At 37.5% G+C, this 18,097-nt stretch overlaps 1 long non-coding RNA gene across 2 annotated transcripts; it reads left to right on the top strand.

Moving 5' to 3' along the window:
* Positions 1 to 11,597: 11,597 nt before the first annotated feature.
* On the top strand, positions 11,598 to 16,744 carry LOC115292960. Of its 2 annotated transcripts, none has more exons than XR_003909264.1 (2): positions 11,598 to 11,832; positions 16,582 to 16,744. It is a non-coding gene; the product is annotated as an uncharacterized LOC115292960 (long non-coding RNA). The 2 variants fall into 2 exon arrangements; XR_003909263.1 differs by having other exon boundaries at positions 11,598 to 11,917.
* The last annotated feature ends 1,353 nt before the right edge of the window (positions 16,745 to 18,097 follow it).

Genomic DNA, 18,097 nt, shown 5'->3' with positions numbered 1-18,097 from the left:
TTCAAAAATAAATAAAGTGATATTTTTTAACTTAAAGAAAACTGGAATCTGATAAATATGTTTCTTAATGTGCTGCTATTTACCACAAGTGTGACTCTGCACAAGTTATTTAATCTCTCTGAGCCTCACTATCTTCATTTGAAAAATGAAAATTTGGGAGGGAATGTGACAATATATAGACTTACCAAAATTTTGTGGGACCTCATTCTCTATAAGTGACAGTCAATAGCTCCAAAAAGTTGCCTCTGGTCACCTAGTTGGAATTAATTTCTCCCTGTTCTTCAATCTCCTTAATAATTTGTTTGTACTTATTTTACTCTGCCTCATAATACTTGTTACATTTATTTTTCTCCCCATAAGGCAAGAAGGAGTTCATGTGTGTATCCCTTTTTTGCCAATAACATAGAGATAATATTTATTAACTACATACTACAAGTCAGGGTCTAAGTGCCTGGTTTGTACTGCCAAGACTTCACACCAAGATTGTCCTCATTAGGATTCTTGTTTTGCAAATGAGCAAGCCAAAACTCAGAGAGGTCAAGTCATTTCCCCAAAATTAACATCTGCTAGGAGCAGGAGCTCAGATCTGAACGCAGGCTCTATGACTCCACACCTTCTGGTCTGCCATCTTCTACCAAACCTGATGCTTCTCATGTTATAAATGGGCTGTGTTCAATTGACTTATTATTATCTTACTGTAATACTTATAATAATTATGATATATTGGTAAGGTAGATTAATATGATAGTTTAATTTATTGATTTTTTTTTAAATCTACTCTTGGTAGTATAGAAATTGTTATGTGAAATTACTAGAGCAAATTGCTAAGACACTCGTTGGCAGCAGGAAACCCACAAAAGTGATTTCCTACATGTGTAGACTCTCCTTCCCTCCTGGCATGGGTTATTTACCCTTTCCCTCCATAAGCTCCCAATTACCATTTCTAATGGGTGCGTCCAGATCCATTTCTTAATAATTTAGTGTTATCCTCATCAAATGACATATCCAACTATCCATGAATGCCAATGGATTTGGACTTTTTCACTTAAAAAAAAACACACTTTATTTGCAGTCTAGCATCTCTATATCAACTATATAATGGGTATTCCAGAAATCCAAAATGCAGACTACTCTGAAACTCTTCTACATCCAAATAAATAAATAAATTGTCCAAATTTTATTGACTATCACAAATCCCTTAGAAGTGACTCATTTGCTTGTTGAGATTAGAAATGTCCCACTTTGGTATTCTCTGCACGCAGGATATACAAAGGATAAGGAAATAATGTTGCAAGACCACGTCCATGCCAGCCCCAGCTGTAGCTGGCAGACAGATCAGGGCTATTAAATGCAGGGGTGTTCTCTCTCCCTCCCCGGTGGACATCTGAGACTAATATAAGCTCTTGAATAACTAAAAGTTCACAAATTTCAAAACATAACCTCCTAGATCTTTGAAAGGTGGACTCATGAATTATGTGGCAAATAAAATTCTCACATTGTAAAAAGAGACTCAACTTTCTTGAAGCAATATTTAAGCAAGGGGAACAAAATGTAAGAAGGCTGATTTTATGTGCCATAAAGGCCCTTCAAGGTTCTTGTACCTGCCCCCTTGCTTTATTCTGGGGAAAACTGCTGCTTTCACATGCCAGGCCCCGCCCCAGAAGTAACCCTAAGGAGATCCTTACATGTAGATGGCTTTGTTCTGTGACTCCACACACTTGCGTGAGCCAAGGCATCAGGACTTAGAATCTCATGGCTTTCTATACCCCCCAGCAGGTGACCAGAGATAAACAAAACTTCTGTTCAACTTATGATAATCAACTTATCTGTTTGTAATTTTTCCCTTTTTGGTGGCGGGGGGTGGGGGGAAGGATTTCAAACCAGAAATACAAGAGGAAAGCCAGTCAATTGGTAGAAGGTACCAAAGTTCAAAAATATACAAAGAATGAGCAGCATAGATTCCCATGATACATCAGGAGCCACGGGAGAGAAAGAAGAAATTGGGAAAATAAATTTTCACAGAGTATGGGGAATAAATGTATTCTGGTAGCAAAGAGAATGGTAGATAGAGAGAATCCAGAACTTTGGAAGAACATTAAGTTCCTATTGCTGAAGAAACAAGGTACTCTGTCTCTTGGAGGCACCACATTAGACACCTCCACTTCCTGCACTAGAGCGAGTCACCAGAAGGGCAAGCTCTCCAACTGTTCCTGGCACCCCTCAAACCGGGCTGTGAAGCTAATTCCTGCTTAATTTACCTCCATGTGACCCCTTACTGGGGAAAAAAATGACTTGAGATAATCTGAGAGAATTAAAATTCTCTGCCTTATTGGTATAGAGAGCTAATTTCTTCTATGACAGCACAATTGTCTATCTCTACCTTAACTGAGTGACGAAAGAAAATTTTTCAATAATTGCAATTTTGAAACTTGAAAAAATAAAACAACTGCTTGATGATGTTTTTCTTAACTTCCTGTTTTGAAAAATTTCAAAACTTTGGAAACAAACAAAAGGCGTGTACAATGAACAGCATATATGCCTCACCTAGATTCACCAATTGTTTTGGAAAATATCTTGCAGACAAGTGACATTTAAAATCTAAATACTTCAGGGGCACCTGGGTGGCTTGGTCAGTTAAGTGTCCGACGTCACTCAGGTCATGATCTCATGATTTGTGGGTTCTGTGTCTCCCTCTCTCTCTGCTCCTCCCCTACTCATGCTTTGTTTTTCTCTGTCTCAATAATAAATTAACATAAAAAAATTAAAAAAATAAACTCTAAATACTTAAGCAGGTATCTTGCATAGGACAGCCTTCTCCCTAATCGCAATGCCATATGACACCTAAGAACATAAGTAATGTTATACATGCATATATAATATCTTACATCCAAAAATATATTGTATAACACATAACAAATGCACTAACAAAATATAATATGACTTTATTTTACTTTTCTTCTGTTTTTAATCCAGGTTATGATTAAGAGTAACACATTAAATATGCCTACTGTTTATGGAGAACAGTCGCCCAAAGAGTCTTGGCTAGTCATCTTATAAAATATCCCACATTTGGAGTGTGTGGGTGGCTCAGTCGCTAAGCATCTGGCTTCAGCTCAGCTCATAATCTCAGTTTGGGAATTCAAGTCCCACATCAGGTGAGCTCAAGCCCTGCTTTGGGTGAGTAGGAGCACTGCACTGGATGAGCATGAGCCCTGGGTGAGCCTGCCTCTTTCTCTCTCTCTCTCTCTCTCTCTCTCTCTCTCTTACTGACTCTCTCTCTCTTTCTCCCTGCCCCTCACTCATTTGTCCTTTTTCCTTCTCAAAAAGATAAAAATAAAAATAAAATAACCTACATTCTAGATTTATCTTATAGTCTCCTTTTGGAGCCACTTAACTTGTTCCTTTATTTCCTTAACCAGGAAGTTGGTTTAGAGACTTTATTAAATGCAGCTAAACATTTTTTTAAAATAATACTCCATGGGTGGTGTTAAACACATGGTGGCATTACTCCATATTGCATTACTTAAGGAGACACATAATATCAAGTTATCCCACTATTAGTGAGATTGAATTTTATCACTTGATTAAATACCGATGTTGTCACTTATCCACCATAATACAGGCACATAGTTTCTTTGTAATTGTGGAGTGATAGTTTAACACTGTGCCTCATAAACTTTTTACTCAGTGATTGTAGCATCTATAATGAAACGGACCTAGTCAGTTACTTCATGGCTACTTCATTTCTTCCTACTTTTGTTCACTTGAATATTTCCTTGATTTTAAAAAAGTGTTTTTCTTGCTCCCTCTTCCTTTTCTCTTCTGTGTGCCTAAGTACTCATGGATCTTTTAACATTTCTATTTATTACAATCAATTTCTACCAGTATTCTTTATGATGCTTTTATTTTTCCCAAAACTGGGCAGTCGTATCCTTTCTAAGAGAGCTCCCCTTGGCAGCATCCCACTGGTCTTCAAGCTTTTTTTGTTTTCTGGCACAAAAGGATAACCTAAGCTCCCCTTGCACTTGGCCCCAGACCAAAATTAGTAACTTCTCCATTTTTATTTTCTCTTTAATTTTTTTAAAAATTATCACCTATTCTGTGATATCACTTCAGAGTTTTTACTAAGTCTGAAGCAGCAGTTATAATACCTACCATTTTTGGAGCAACCAAAACTAAATGCTCAGGTTTCTCACAGTATCTCATGATGCAATCCTTACAGTTGAGATAACTAATATTTTATTCATTTTACAAATAAGAACAGAGAGGCTTAGGGAAATTAAGGAATTTGCTTAAGATCAGAGAAGTATGTCCTAATCTAAAGCTCTTTTGTGCTCTTTTGTACTTTGCCAACATGTTTCTCAGAGACTTACAAAGGGGTTGATCTGGTCTAAAAAGTCCATTGGTGGGAATATTCAATATCTAGTTATTGAGTAGGAAAAATAATAAAACAATCAGACTTGGTTTTTAAAATATTAAGTTCTTAAAATTGACAATAAATTATTTGCTCAAAGAACTAAAGACTCAACATATTATCCCTTGGTAACACATATTTCTACTTGAAAATTGTAATGCCCATAAATATAAAGAGACATTCTCTCTAAAGGTAACTAACTAACATTCAATTTATATTTGGAGTAAATCTATACTGCTAAATCTCCACCTCATCTGAATGTAATACTTAATACTTTGAAGTGTCACTAAATCGAAGAGCTAAAAAATAAAATGCAGATTATATTACACAATTTTCTAAGAAGATTTCAACAAAAACAACATCACAGTTTTGATTAAGCTACTATTTCTCAGGCATGGAAAAACTAACTTATTCATATGCCTATAATTAGAAATATTGGCTCTGACCACCTGATCTTTTGAAAGCCATGACCACAGTAACCACCTCTGGTCACTTTCTGCCTGTGGACACCACTATGAGCACTCCAGAAATGCAGAAACCAAAGATTTTGCCATATCCCTCATCACATGTCTTGTCAACAATACTCTCCCACAAGTCTGTGCCTTTTATGTTGTATGCCCATATAAAGCAAGTTTCTCATGCTTAAGAACATGCATTAAATCACTTAAAAGCAGAAATTCAAATACTGATCATTGTAGATACAACATTCATATGGTTCTATCCACATAAATTTGATAAAGCCATTAATTAAACAAATATTCATCAAAGCATTCTGGGAGATACAAAGCAAATAATGAATCTGTAGCTTTAAAAACGTTATAATCTGCAAATTAAAACCAGAGTAAGATACCACTACAAACCTATTAGATTGGCAAGCATTCAGAACACTAAGACACCAAATGTAAGACTGTGGAGAAACAGGAACTCCCATCCATTGCTGGTGGGAATGCAAACTGGGTACAGCCACCTGAGAAGATAATTTAGCAGTTTCTTATCAAACTAAACATACTCTTCCTGTACAGTACAGAAATTTCAATCCTTGGTATTTATTCAAATGACCTGGAAACATGGCACACAAATTGTGCACACAGATGTTTATAGCAGCTTTATTTAATTGCCAACACTTGGAGCAACCAAGATGCCCTTTAGTAAGTAAATAGTTAAAGAAACTATGGAACACACAGATGATGGACTATTATTCAGCACTAAAAAGAGATGAGCTATCAAGCCACAGAAAGACAGGGATGAAACCTAAATGCATATTATTCAATGAAAAAAGTCAATCTGGGGAGCTCCTGGATGGCTCAGTCAGTTGAGCATCTGGCTTTGGCTCAGGTCATGATCTCTTGGTCCATGAGATCGAGCCCCATGTAGGGCTCTGTGCTGACAGCTCAGAGCCTGGACCCTGCTTCAGATTCTGTGTCTCCCTCTCTCTCTGACCCTCCTCTGCTCATGCACAGTTTCTCTGTCTCTCAAAAATAAAAATAAACATTAAAAAAAATTTTTGAAGCCAATCTGAAAGGCTATTCTATACTGTCTGAATCCAAGTATACGACATTCTGGAAAAGACAAAACTATGGAGACAGTAAAAATAACAGTGGCTACCAGGAGGTGGGAGAAGCAGAAACAGATGAATAGTCAGAGCACAAAGGAATTTTAGAGCAGTAAAAACACCTGTATGATATTATGATGGATACATATCATTTATACATTTGTCCAAATACCCGTACACTGTAAGGCCATGTGTTCATATTGCCAAAAATCTTACTCGAAAATAATGAATTAGTGCTAGACCTTTTGACTTATAGTGATTTTCACAAGGGATTTATAAGTTAGCAGTGAGAAGAGCACAATTATAAGAATTTTAAGATCTTTCTTTGTAAAATAAACTCTAATTATCATATGTGTAGACATATATACAAGTACATTTCTATATGTACTTACATGGTCAGGGATTATGTGAACGGTTAGGCTAATGGGAGGAGGTGGAGATGAAAGGGTGAAAAATCCACCATTAAGGATATTTAAAATTGACACCATACCAGGGACTCATGGGTGGTCATTAGTTAAGCCTCCAACTCTTGCTCTCAGCTCGGGTCATAATCTCACGGTTTGTGGGTTGGAGCCCTGCATAGGATTCTGTTGCTGACAGCACAACGCCTGCTTGGGATTCTTTCTCTCCCTCTCTCTGCCCCTCCTGCACTCACTCTATCTCTCTGCCTCTCTCTCTCAAAAATAAATACATAAACTTAAAAAAGATAAAATAAAAATAAATAAAATTATACAATATCAGCTGTGAATAAAATTCCCAATGAGGAATTCAAACAATTATAGCCTGTCAAACTGACCACTTTGGAGGATACAGACTTTCTGATATTTTTATACATATATGTATATAAACTTTTGGTCACATTTATTTATAATCTCACATTTTTAGAAGTGGGTATTATAGAACCCATAAATAAGCAATAAATGTTTAAAACCTTCTATTTCAAACAGGAAGGGATTGCTCCCAGCCATAGTCTTCAAGGAAGGGTTCTTTAAATGAAATGACATATTATCTGGGTTTAGTGAAAGCGGACTTGAATTTTGAAAGGCAAAAATGTCAAAAGGTACCATGAATGGAAGGACAGCAATTGGAAATAAAAGTCAGTTTTATATATGAAGACATCATATAATCCTACTGGAGGAAAATGAATATTGTATGTAGCAAAATTTCAGGGAACTATTCTAAAATGTACAGAGCAGACATTTGGCACATTTGGGGGGATGGGACGAATTTGGAAAGGTTTAAAGTGAATAATTACTTTCATTTAACTTCATGTTATTATGTATACTCATCCAGTAAAGTTATTTCCTAGTCTGCAGGGTAACAATGCTTACTGAGCACTTAGTACATTCCAAATATTATTCATGTGTCATTAACCCCTACCCTCCAACAACCATCCAAGAGATCAAAGCTATCACTATCTCTACTGAAGATGGGGCCAAGAGGGGCTCCTGTGTGTCTCAGCTGGTTAAGCATCCTATTCTTGATTTTAGTTCAAGTCATGATCTCATGGTTCGTGGGTTCGAGCACCTGATCAGCACAGAGCCTGCTTGAGATTCTCTCTCTCCTTCTCTCTATCCCTCCCCCCCACACTCTCTCTCATAAATAAATAAACAAATAAACAAGTAAATAAATAAATAAATAAACTTTTTAAGAAAAAAAATGGGACCTAGAGAAGCTATGTAATTTGACCAAGGGCACACAGCTAGCACCTACACAGGGATTCAAATCAGATGGTCTTAAAACAATAATGAGACACCACTGCACACTTATTAAAATAGCTAGAATTGAAAAAACTAACAATATCAATTGCTGACTAAGACATGAAGTAACAGGAATATATATTCATTGCTGGTAAGAATGAAAAATGGTACAACCACTTTGGAAGAGTTTGGAAGTTTCTTACAAAGCTAATTATAGTCTTACAATATGATCCAGCAAACATGCTTCTAGATTTTTTCTTAATTCATGTGAAAAGCATGTTCACACAAAAACCCACACATAAATACCCACAGCAACTTTATTTGTAATTGCCAAAAATTGGAAACAACCAAGATGTACTGAAATAGGTGAATGGGTAAGCAAACTGCAATATATCCATACAATGGAATATTATTCATTGATTTTTAAAAAAGAATGTTATCAGGCCACACAAGAACATCTTTAACAAATATTGTTAATAAAAGGTACCAAGTTGAAAAGATTATATGCTGTATGACTTCATTTATGTGAGCTCTGGAAAAGGCAGCATTTTAGAGTTGGTAAAAAGATCAGTAATTCCCAGGCTGGTGAGGAGGGAGAAGGGTGTAATAGGTGAAGTACAGGGGAGTTTTTGAGGCAGTGAAACTTTTCTGTATGATTCGTTATGATGGATATATGGCAGTGTGTATTTGTAAAACCTCACAACTATACAGCACAGAATGGATTTTAATGTATGCAAGGTTTTTTTTTTTAAATCTAGGTGGGCAAGGGATCCCACAATGTGACAAAACAACCTAACTGTATTACAAATGTATGAAACAACCTCACTGAGGGAGATGGTAAAGTAAGGTTCTGACCTGAGGGTAAAGCAATTTTGGAAATGAATGAAGATGGTAAGACTTAGGCAAAGTAAATATTCATGGGCATTGTACTCTAGTTGGCAAAGTGGTTTCCGCAGGCATGCTGGTTAGGAAGTCTGAAACAACTATGCATGTGTACTGAAATTAAACACTTAAGTAATGGGTGGGGGGTAGTGGGAGGCAAGTTTCTCAGTGTGGGCATGGAAATTACAGAAAAGCACGGAGGGAAAGGTTAGCATGATCCCTTGTTATACCAGATTGGAATTGGAGACATCAGTATGAACTCATGCCTGACTTAATATAAAGATGGATACATATAACAATATTTACAGATATGTATAAATACATGGATTAGTATATATACATAAGTTTCCTTCTCCGACAGGTGGGAGGGTCTAGACACAACAGAACCATCCACCTCAGCTCCTGGCAATTCCTAGTCCCTCCTTGCTTTTTGTTTTCTCTCCCTAACACTTGTCACCTTCTGGCATCTCTGTCTCTCTTTTTGAACTTATTTGTTTATGACTCTCTTCCCCTTCTAGGATGTAAACTCTAAGGAACAAGAAGGTTTTCTATTCACCGTGATTTCCGTGGCTCCAAGACCTGCAGCAGACTCAGGCTTGTTGAATGAGTGAATGTTTGAAAGGTATGGAGACTGCCCATGGCTAATCAGTCCATAATCAGTAGGCTAACCATGAAAGTCAGCCCTTGGACACATCCTGCCATTACCTTGTCAGGAAACAAGGACTATTAGGATCAAGAGAGCACTTCTCAACAGAACACTAGGCTTCTAGTGAAATGGTCAATGTTCCATTCTTGTGCCTTCATCAAATAATGGCTTGTTCAAGCCCAATATTTCCTCTTTGGAGAAAGAATTCCTGCTTCCCAAACAAGAAAATTTTTTTCTTAATATTCCTTTAAGTACAAATGAAAATGAACATATTTGGATGTTTTTCCTCCTAGAAAACTGGACTTTATTGTTTGTCTTTGGTAACTTAAATGTATGGGCTGTATCTTATTAAAATTATTGTTTCTGTTCAGTGGTGCATATATTCATTGAACCCCTACAATATACTTGGTATATGTACCAAGTCATATACTAGACAGCTTAATAAAACTTAGAAATTTACTTTACTGGACTACAGTGTTCATTACAACAAAAATTATATAAAGTAACTGAAATTTTGTACCCTGTGATCAGTATCGCCCTACTTTTCCTCTCCTCCAAACCCCTAGCAACTACCATTCTATCCCTACTTCTATGAGTCTGTCTATTTTAGATTCCACAAATTATGGACTGAATGTCTGTGTCTCCCCAGGATTCATATACTGAAATCCTACTCTCTAAGGTGATGGGATTAGGAGGAGGGGTCTTTGGGACATAATTAGAATTAGATGAGATCATGAAGGCAGAGCCTTCTTGAATGGGATCAGTGCCCGGCAGGGCTTGCTTCTCAGCAATGAGAGGACACAGTGAGAAGTCAGTGGTCTGCAATCCCAAAGAGGGATTTCACCAGCACCCAACCATGCTGACAGTCTGATCTGATTGCCAGCCTCCAGGCTATAAGAAATAAATAAATTTCTGTTGTTCATAAGCCAACTTATCTATAGTAACGTGTTACTGCAGCCCAAAAGGATGAAGATACATGTATAAGTGTGATCATGCAGCAAAGTTTCAGTTATGCAAGATGAATAAGTTCTGAAGATCTACTGTGATTCTGAAGATCAATGTGACTATATTTCACACCATATTGTATATCTAAAATTTGCTAAGAGGATCAATCTTAAGTGTTCTCACCACAAAAAAAGGAGGGCAGGTGAGGGATGGGAAAGGAAGGAGAGAGGAAGAAAGGGAAGAGGAGGGAAGGGAAAGAAAAAGAATGACTTTGTGAGTGGCAAATATATTAATTAGCTTACTGTGGTGATTATTTCACAATGGATAGGTATATCAAAACATTAAGTTGGACACCTTAAATTTTTACTTGTCAGTTAAACCTCTTTATTAGTTGAAACACTATACAAATTATTATCTTGGACTTTAAAATCACCACATATGTATGCACTACATTTTGTGCATACATATGAATCTTCAAAGTGAATGCTACTCCACTGCCCATCATTCTAAGACTGCTTCTGGGTATCCACAGGGCATTTCTTATTGCTCCCATGCTAAGTTTGTATTGTGAAATGGGCAGTCACAACAACTACAGCCTGAGAAAGGCATAAGAATCGGGAGCTAGACCCCTCAAGAATGAAAGCTCCCTTACACTGTGTCTGTGAGTTCAACGCCCAACTTTGGTGCCTATTTTCTTCTAATGGTCCACACTTGACACTCTATTATGGAAACTTGCTCTCAGGGGTTCCCAGAGTCCATTTGTCTGCAGAAATCCCAAGCAGCAGCAAGTGGTGGGGTGTTTTCATCCCTTAGGAGCATCCCTTAGTCAGTGACTGCCAGATAGGGACTAAGAAAGTCCAAATGCCTAGACTTTTGCCCAGCGGAGACAAATTAAGGCTGAACTTGCACACCTGAGTTTCCCCTACAGAATCAAGGAAGTCCCCTGATGTACTCCACAATTGACAAGTTTCATCTCTACCTCTGCCTTGCTTCTGCTACCCTCTGACAGACTTCTCCTAGAAACACGTCCCTGATAAATTATTTCCCACCAATATTTGTCCCAAAGTCCACTTAGAGGAGCCCCTTCACTTTCACGCAGCCTCCTATAGATGCCCTTTCCTTCTTCTGTAGTAACATGGAGTCATAGGTAAACCCTTAGTGACACAACAATGACAACATTGCTTCCCAGAAGGCAGCTCATAGAGGTTCTTCCAAACCACTTTTTTATTGATAAAACATATACATCTGTTTGCATGTTTTCAGTTGCAAGGGGAAAATTAAATAAAACCTTTCAATGTCCTGGAATATTAATTGCATATTGAGAAGTGATTCCTTTTTGTATGTCCTTCTCACATTTATTCAACCCCACAGCCGCAGGGAAGCTTTATTTTTCTCACTGTTTTCCTCTGGGTGAGCTCATAATGCCATGATATCACTCTCACTAGGGTGTTTGGTTTCAGCAGCTCAGTTTAAGCCTGCACTTGCAAAAAAATGTACTTTCCCTCTTGGCTCAAAGATGGGGTGACGGCAGCATCGTCTTCACAGTGGGGCTCGAGTTCCACCTGATTCACTCCAAGGTGTGTGTCTTCGCAGAGGATGGCGGTGAGCCATGCAGGTGGCCTGTCTGAGCTCGTCAACACAGCAAGCCTTATTCCCTCATCTGGTCTGGGCAGGCCAAATGCCATAACGAGAGGTGAAGACAGCCCTTAAGAATTAAAAGATTGTATGGCTAGAGGGTTCACTATTCTATGAGTATGAGGACACTGAAGCTGCTCAAGGTAACAGATTTGGGTGCCAGATCTGAGTTTAGACCAAGGGTGTCCATACCAGCTCCCTGCTTCATACAGGACTAGATTTTGTCTCTTTTCTTTGAAACAGGCCTCTTTAGGTTTCTGCCTGTGACACGAGTGGTTTTCACCACCCTTCCCTATATGGGAAAGACAGATGGAAATCTTCCAGATGAGTCACAGCTTTGGCTTTTCATTCAGGGAATGCCTACAGTGGGTGAAGTTAGACATGTCCGTTTTATGCCATGTTGACCAGCAAATGACCTCGTGTGCAAAAAGCTCAGCAATATGAGGGGGGAGTGGAAGGCACTGCTACTCAGAGTTATAAAATGGAAACTCCTTGATTCTAATGTATTAAAATTTACATGCCAATTGCACTCCTACAACCTTAACTAATAGCAGTCTTCTATTTTTTCTTTACTACTGAATATTTTGGTAAAAAATATTATCAACAGTAGGCAACTTTAATGATTTTCATTATTCCAAGTTCTAGTACTTTCTTGATTTAAGCAACTACTTTTATTAGTGACAAAACCAATTACTCCTAATATAAAAATTTTACAATAACTAATAAATACTTCCTTAATTTTCATGTAAGTGGATTGAGTTGAAAATGAAATAGAAGGCTTACATTTCAGCATAATTTTATGCAGAAGCAGAGCTCAGGAAAGAAAATAAATTACAGTCATTTCTAGTAATTTTTATTAATAGAAGTTATCATCTACCAAAGCATGCAGTGGTTAATTTTATATGTCGACTTGACTGAGCTATGGGATGCTCAGGTATTTACTCAACTATTATTCTGGGTATTTCTCAGAAGGTGTTTTAGGTGAGTTTAACACTTGCATTGATAAGTAGACTACCTTCTCTAAGGTGAGTCTTATCCAATCAGTTGAGGACCTGAGGAGAACCAAAAGGCTGCCACTTCCTCAAATAAAGAATTCCTTCTGTCTGACTGCCTTGAGCTGGTACATCAGTTTTTTCCTGCCTTAAGATCCAACCTGAAGCAGCAGCTCTTTCTGGATCTTTCAGTCTGCCAAGCATTCAGACTGAAACTATACCATAAGGTCCCCTGGGTCAGCTTGCAGATGACAGATACATATATATTATGTATTTTATCATATCTATCAATATAGATTGGATTATTATATATTCAATATATACAATCCACTATTGTTTCTCTCTCTGGAGAATCCTAATGAAAGCACCTATTATGTGCCAGCCATTATTGTTAATTTCACAACAAAGCAATGAGATTCATATTATTCTTCCCATTTTTCACCTGAGAAAACAGAGTTGTGTAAGTCTTAATGACGTAACTCAAGACTACAGAGTAAAGAACATTCCCAGGATTGAAACCCAGGTCTGTCTGCTGTTCAACCAAAGCCTGAATCCCAGGGACACGACATCCCATCTCCCCAAAGTTTTCTTTCCAGCTTTGTATGGATCTCAAAACTCTTCGTTCACTCTCCTCCCTTGGTAGTAGAGTAAAGTGTCAGAGTTGAAGCCTTTTTGATATGTTGGGATCATGCTACACCTCAAGGCTGTTGCTCTTGATCATAAATTTTTTTTGTACAGGTTTGTGTGTAAAAACATTTTAAGTGAAAGGGTGCCTGGGTGGCTCAGTCAGTTAAGTGTCTGACTTCAGCTCAGTTCATGATCTCAGGGTTCCTGAGTTCAAGCCCCTGCATCAGGCTTGCTGCTGTCTGTCAGCACAGAGCCTGCTTTGGATTCTTGGTCTCCCAATCTTTCTGCCCCTCCCCCCTCACATTCTCATTCTCTCTCTCTCTCTTTCTTCTCTCTCTCTCTCTCCGTCTCTGTCTCTCAAAATACACAGATAAATATCTTTTAAAAAATAAAAGTTTTAAGTGAAAAACACTGTCTTAACTCTGTACTGATGATAGGCTATGTCCTTGAACACTGCCTTCACCATGACTTCAGACATGGACCATGCAAAATTCATCCACAAGTCAATGCACTTATGTCAACAAAAAACACATCCAGGCCTGGGTCTGCTCTGGCTCTCTGCTCCTCAGCACCTCCAAAGAGCCAAGGCAGGATTTCCATTTGGGAACCAGGAGCTTTGCAAAGCAAGTGCACTGGCATGTGATAGAGGACTGGAAGTTTGTCAGAGCCAAGACTTGACTGGGCTCGACTGTACACAGATAATGACGCTGAGTTTCAAATATAGTGGAAACGGAAGACAAACAGATTGTTTTGCGGGGTAGTGGTTTCATTCCGGGGAACTCTCTTTGAAGTCTAGGCGATGGGTGCCTGCAGCAGATACAGAGTGCCGAGTGCCATTGAGAATGGCGCTCATGTGTCACTCTTGAATATTTTTAACTTGGTTATTTTTAAGTCAAATGTCTTCAAATATGTCAAAGACACTTGTTCTAATTAAGAATAAAGGCCATGGTAAGTTGGGATTTTTTTAACTAAGCCAATTTTTTAGCTTTTAAAATACAATTGAATGCATCTGGAAGCTTTTGTTCAATTATAAAAACCACATTTTTCCATCCTCATAAATGGCCAATCCAAATTCTCCATGTTTAAATATTTTAACACACACACACACACACACACATGAATACTCTGTATATGAGTGTCAGTGGGAGTTAATGTGTATGTTTGTGCAGGTATCTGTGTATATCAGTACCAAGTATGGGAAATAAATCTTGATCTCAAGGCCAGTTATACAAGGTAAATTCTAAATACTTTATTATTAAGTACCCCAACTAGGGTGTTTCTATTTCAATGCCCAAATGGAGAAAAAATAAAATTATGATATTTATATTCAATTACAGGTATTTACAGTATTTTGGACAAAGAAAATTCCCACCTTGACATATTAGTGACTTTCCAAGTGTAATAAGTTATCTCTGGCCAACTTGGCTAAAGCAAAATCTCATGGAAATACACACACATATACACACTCACACAACTTGTTTCAGAATAAGAAAAAAAGAAAACTGCTTATCACCTTTGAAAGGAATATTGGATATGCCAATTGGAATATCCAAAAATTTATAAATTTAGAAATTAAACATTGAGTTGTAAGAGGCATACAAGAGATTGGTATTACTACGTGGCTAGCCACTCAAACCCAAAACCCTGAGAATTCATTTTGACCAGACCTTTTAAGGATGGGAAAAACTGTGTGGGAGTCCAGGACAGAGATGTTATAAAAAGGAGGCATAGAGACTGGAAAAGTATGACATATCCATGGAACAGTGAATAAATCTTCCTGACTAGAACTCAGTGTCCTGAGAACATATGTCAACGAGTACAATGGGGCCAGTTTTTGAAATACCCAGTTCAGAGGTATTCAGATTAGACTGGAGATTAAAGTTTAGTTAATTTTTAGCATCAATGATATGGTATAAATGGTGTTTGAGGAAAACTAATGTCATCGTTGAGGCCAAGAAGATCAGCCACAAGGTTTTCAGACATCTAAGACTATGTTAGGCTCACCTGATACATGCAAACATGGCACTCTGCTTCCTTCATTATAATTATCATGCTTAAACTTACTTCTTCTATGTCTCCCTTTGTCACCAGACTGTAAATGTCATGGAGCCAGGAACTACAGTGACTACTGTGCCATTTAGCATACTGCCTGGCACATAGTAGCTACCCAATAAATAACTTTCAATAAATAAACAAATAAATGAATAAGGCTATTACTGAATACAGGTCCATGAGATAATAAAGACCTGAACTACAATCATAGATATGATAACAGAGAAAGATACTATAGCCCTTGAAAATTAGGTTAGCATGATTTCAAATAAAAGATGCAAGGGAGGAGGCTGAGACAAAATATTAGCAGTTTGCATCTGGACAGAACTTGAGCAATTACATTGTGCTTACACAAATATTTAATGGTTTTTAGCTCTTCTGCCCCATGTATCCAATATTAAATAGCCAAAATATGTTGATCTCATTAACAAAATCCAAGCATTGAATTATAGCACCTGTTCAAAGGATACAATAAATTTAATCATGGTCAGATTGAATTTGAAAAGAAGACAGAATATTGAAATGTAAATGTCTAGTATTCAATTGAACATATGAAACACCTAAGCAAAACAATGAGTCTCAACCTATAAACTTACAGTCTTTCAGCCATGAAAAATCATGAGAAGCTTTCAAGTGAAAACCAGATTAGTTTAATAACATGTTCATTCTGATTATTAAAAATTCACTTTAGGGTAGGTATCAACTGCATTGGCCAATCTGTATATTCAAATAAACTAAAAACTCTTATTAGTTTCAAGCCTAATATAGCACCTATTTTAATTAAAAGAAATAGAGTTATACGTGAAGGCAATGTCCTCAAATCCAAGTTGTCATGCTCCTATACTGATAAAGTATGCTAGCTAGTATTTACATTTCCATTGAAAAGCATCATTGTAAAATTGTACCTTCTTCAGAGAGGAAGATATGCCTGACTTTCCTCCAAGAGGGGCAAGTACAATGCAGTATTTTCTTCACAGTGGGAACATTTTCATGAAAAAACAGCAAACAAATACATGTTTCTTGTATGTATATATTACAAGGCCCTTTTGAGGCAATGAGTGTTAATGGAAATAAAATTCATAATATCTCTTCTCTCTTTCTCAATTTATTTCTCTATTTTTTTTCTCTCCCTCCAGGAACTGAATCCAGAATCATGTCCACAATTTTCTAAGCAATTCACATAATTGACTCTGAAAAAATGGATCCTGCACAAATTAGAAAATCAAAACAACTTATATCTATTCCTATCTGTGTACTATAAGCACATACATCATTTAAACTATATTCATATCCTTACAATCTGACTTTCTCAAATTTCTATCATAGTACTTTTCATTTTTCTTTCAGCCTTTGGTGAAGGAGAAAATTTTTGGTTAGAATTGTTGCTTATAATTCAACTTTCCTGGTTTTTGCACACAGAAAAAACCCATATTGAAACTTGCCCATCAAACATTTTGCAATTTAGCAAAACCTTAAAATGAAAAGTTTTCCAGAAGTTTTAAGAGAAAAATATGATCAAATGGCTTAAGCCAAAGCCAAGATTTCAACTTGAGACTTCCACATTTTCTTGGGTTCTGAGTTATTAAGAAAAACATGATAGGCAATTTGTAAAACTAAAAGACATACTTTTTGGAAGAAAATGTCCTCAGCTAAATTAGATTCCAGTGACATTTCACTGAAACATGAACCACTAGAATATGGAATTTAATGGATGACATCCGACTTAAATCCCATCCAAGAAGTTTGTTATCGGAAGTAACTCAAGTGCCTCCACATGGCACGTGGCACCGCCTCACCCAGAGAATGAGCTCATACAGCAGCCTTTGAGGCAGCTCAAGAGTGGTTCTTTCCTCTCTCTCCCTCTCTTCCATTTTTCTTTTTTCAAATTAAGATGTAATTGACATATAACATTCTATTAGTTTCAGGTGAACAACAAAATGATTTGATGTTTGCATATTTTGTGAAATGCTCACTCCAATAAGTGTAGTTAACATCCATCAACAGTGGCTCATCTTCGAGTTTTGAAAACACTTTTGGACAATGAGTGACACTTTTCAATCATTGTTTTCTCAGTGAGGTCTTTCCCATCTTGTACGGAATTCCATTTTGGAGCACAAGGTAAGCAGTCTTTTCTAACTCTTTCCTAACCTTCAGTGTTTCTCAGGAATGGCCAGTTCAAAAAGCCTCTTCTTGTCTACAGGGACAGACCTTCTTAAATGTGGAGTAGGCACGCCCTGACAGGATGAGATTCAAGGGTGATAAAGGAGCCCCTGCATCTTAATTCAAAACTGTCCTATTTGCCTGCTTAAATTCCCTCACAGAGTGATTGCATATAGGTGATCCATGGCCTGAGCCATGGTTCATGACCCAGGATGGAGCAGAAAGATACCAGGAGGGCAAAAGGAATGAAAAATACATTCTTCAGGATTTACCAAAGTCCTCTTTCTCTCCTCCATTATCCTCTCCTCCCCCTCTTCTCCTCTTCCCCATCACCCTCTCCCCCTCTCTTTCTCCATCCCTCAAACAGAGAAAGTAGATGCAAGACCAGCAAGACGAGCTCTAGGGACCATGAAGCACTCCAGCATCAGCACGAAAGAGTCAGCAAAAAACGAGTGGACTGAGCTCTAAAACTCTGCTCATTTCAGTAAGTGT

This window comes from Suricata suricatta, chromosome 5, assembly GCF_006229205.1.
Source record: "Suricata suricatta isolate VVHF042 chromosome 5, meerkat_22Aug2017_6uvM2_HiC, whole genome shotgun sequence".
NCBI classification, from domain to species: Eukaryota; Metazoa; Chordata; class Mammalia; order Carnivora; family Herpestidae; genus Suricata; species Suricata suricatta.
This window is presented reverse-complemented; position numbering and strand designations above follow the sequence as displayed.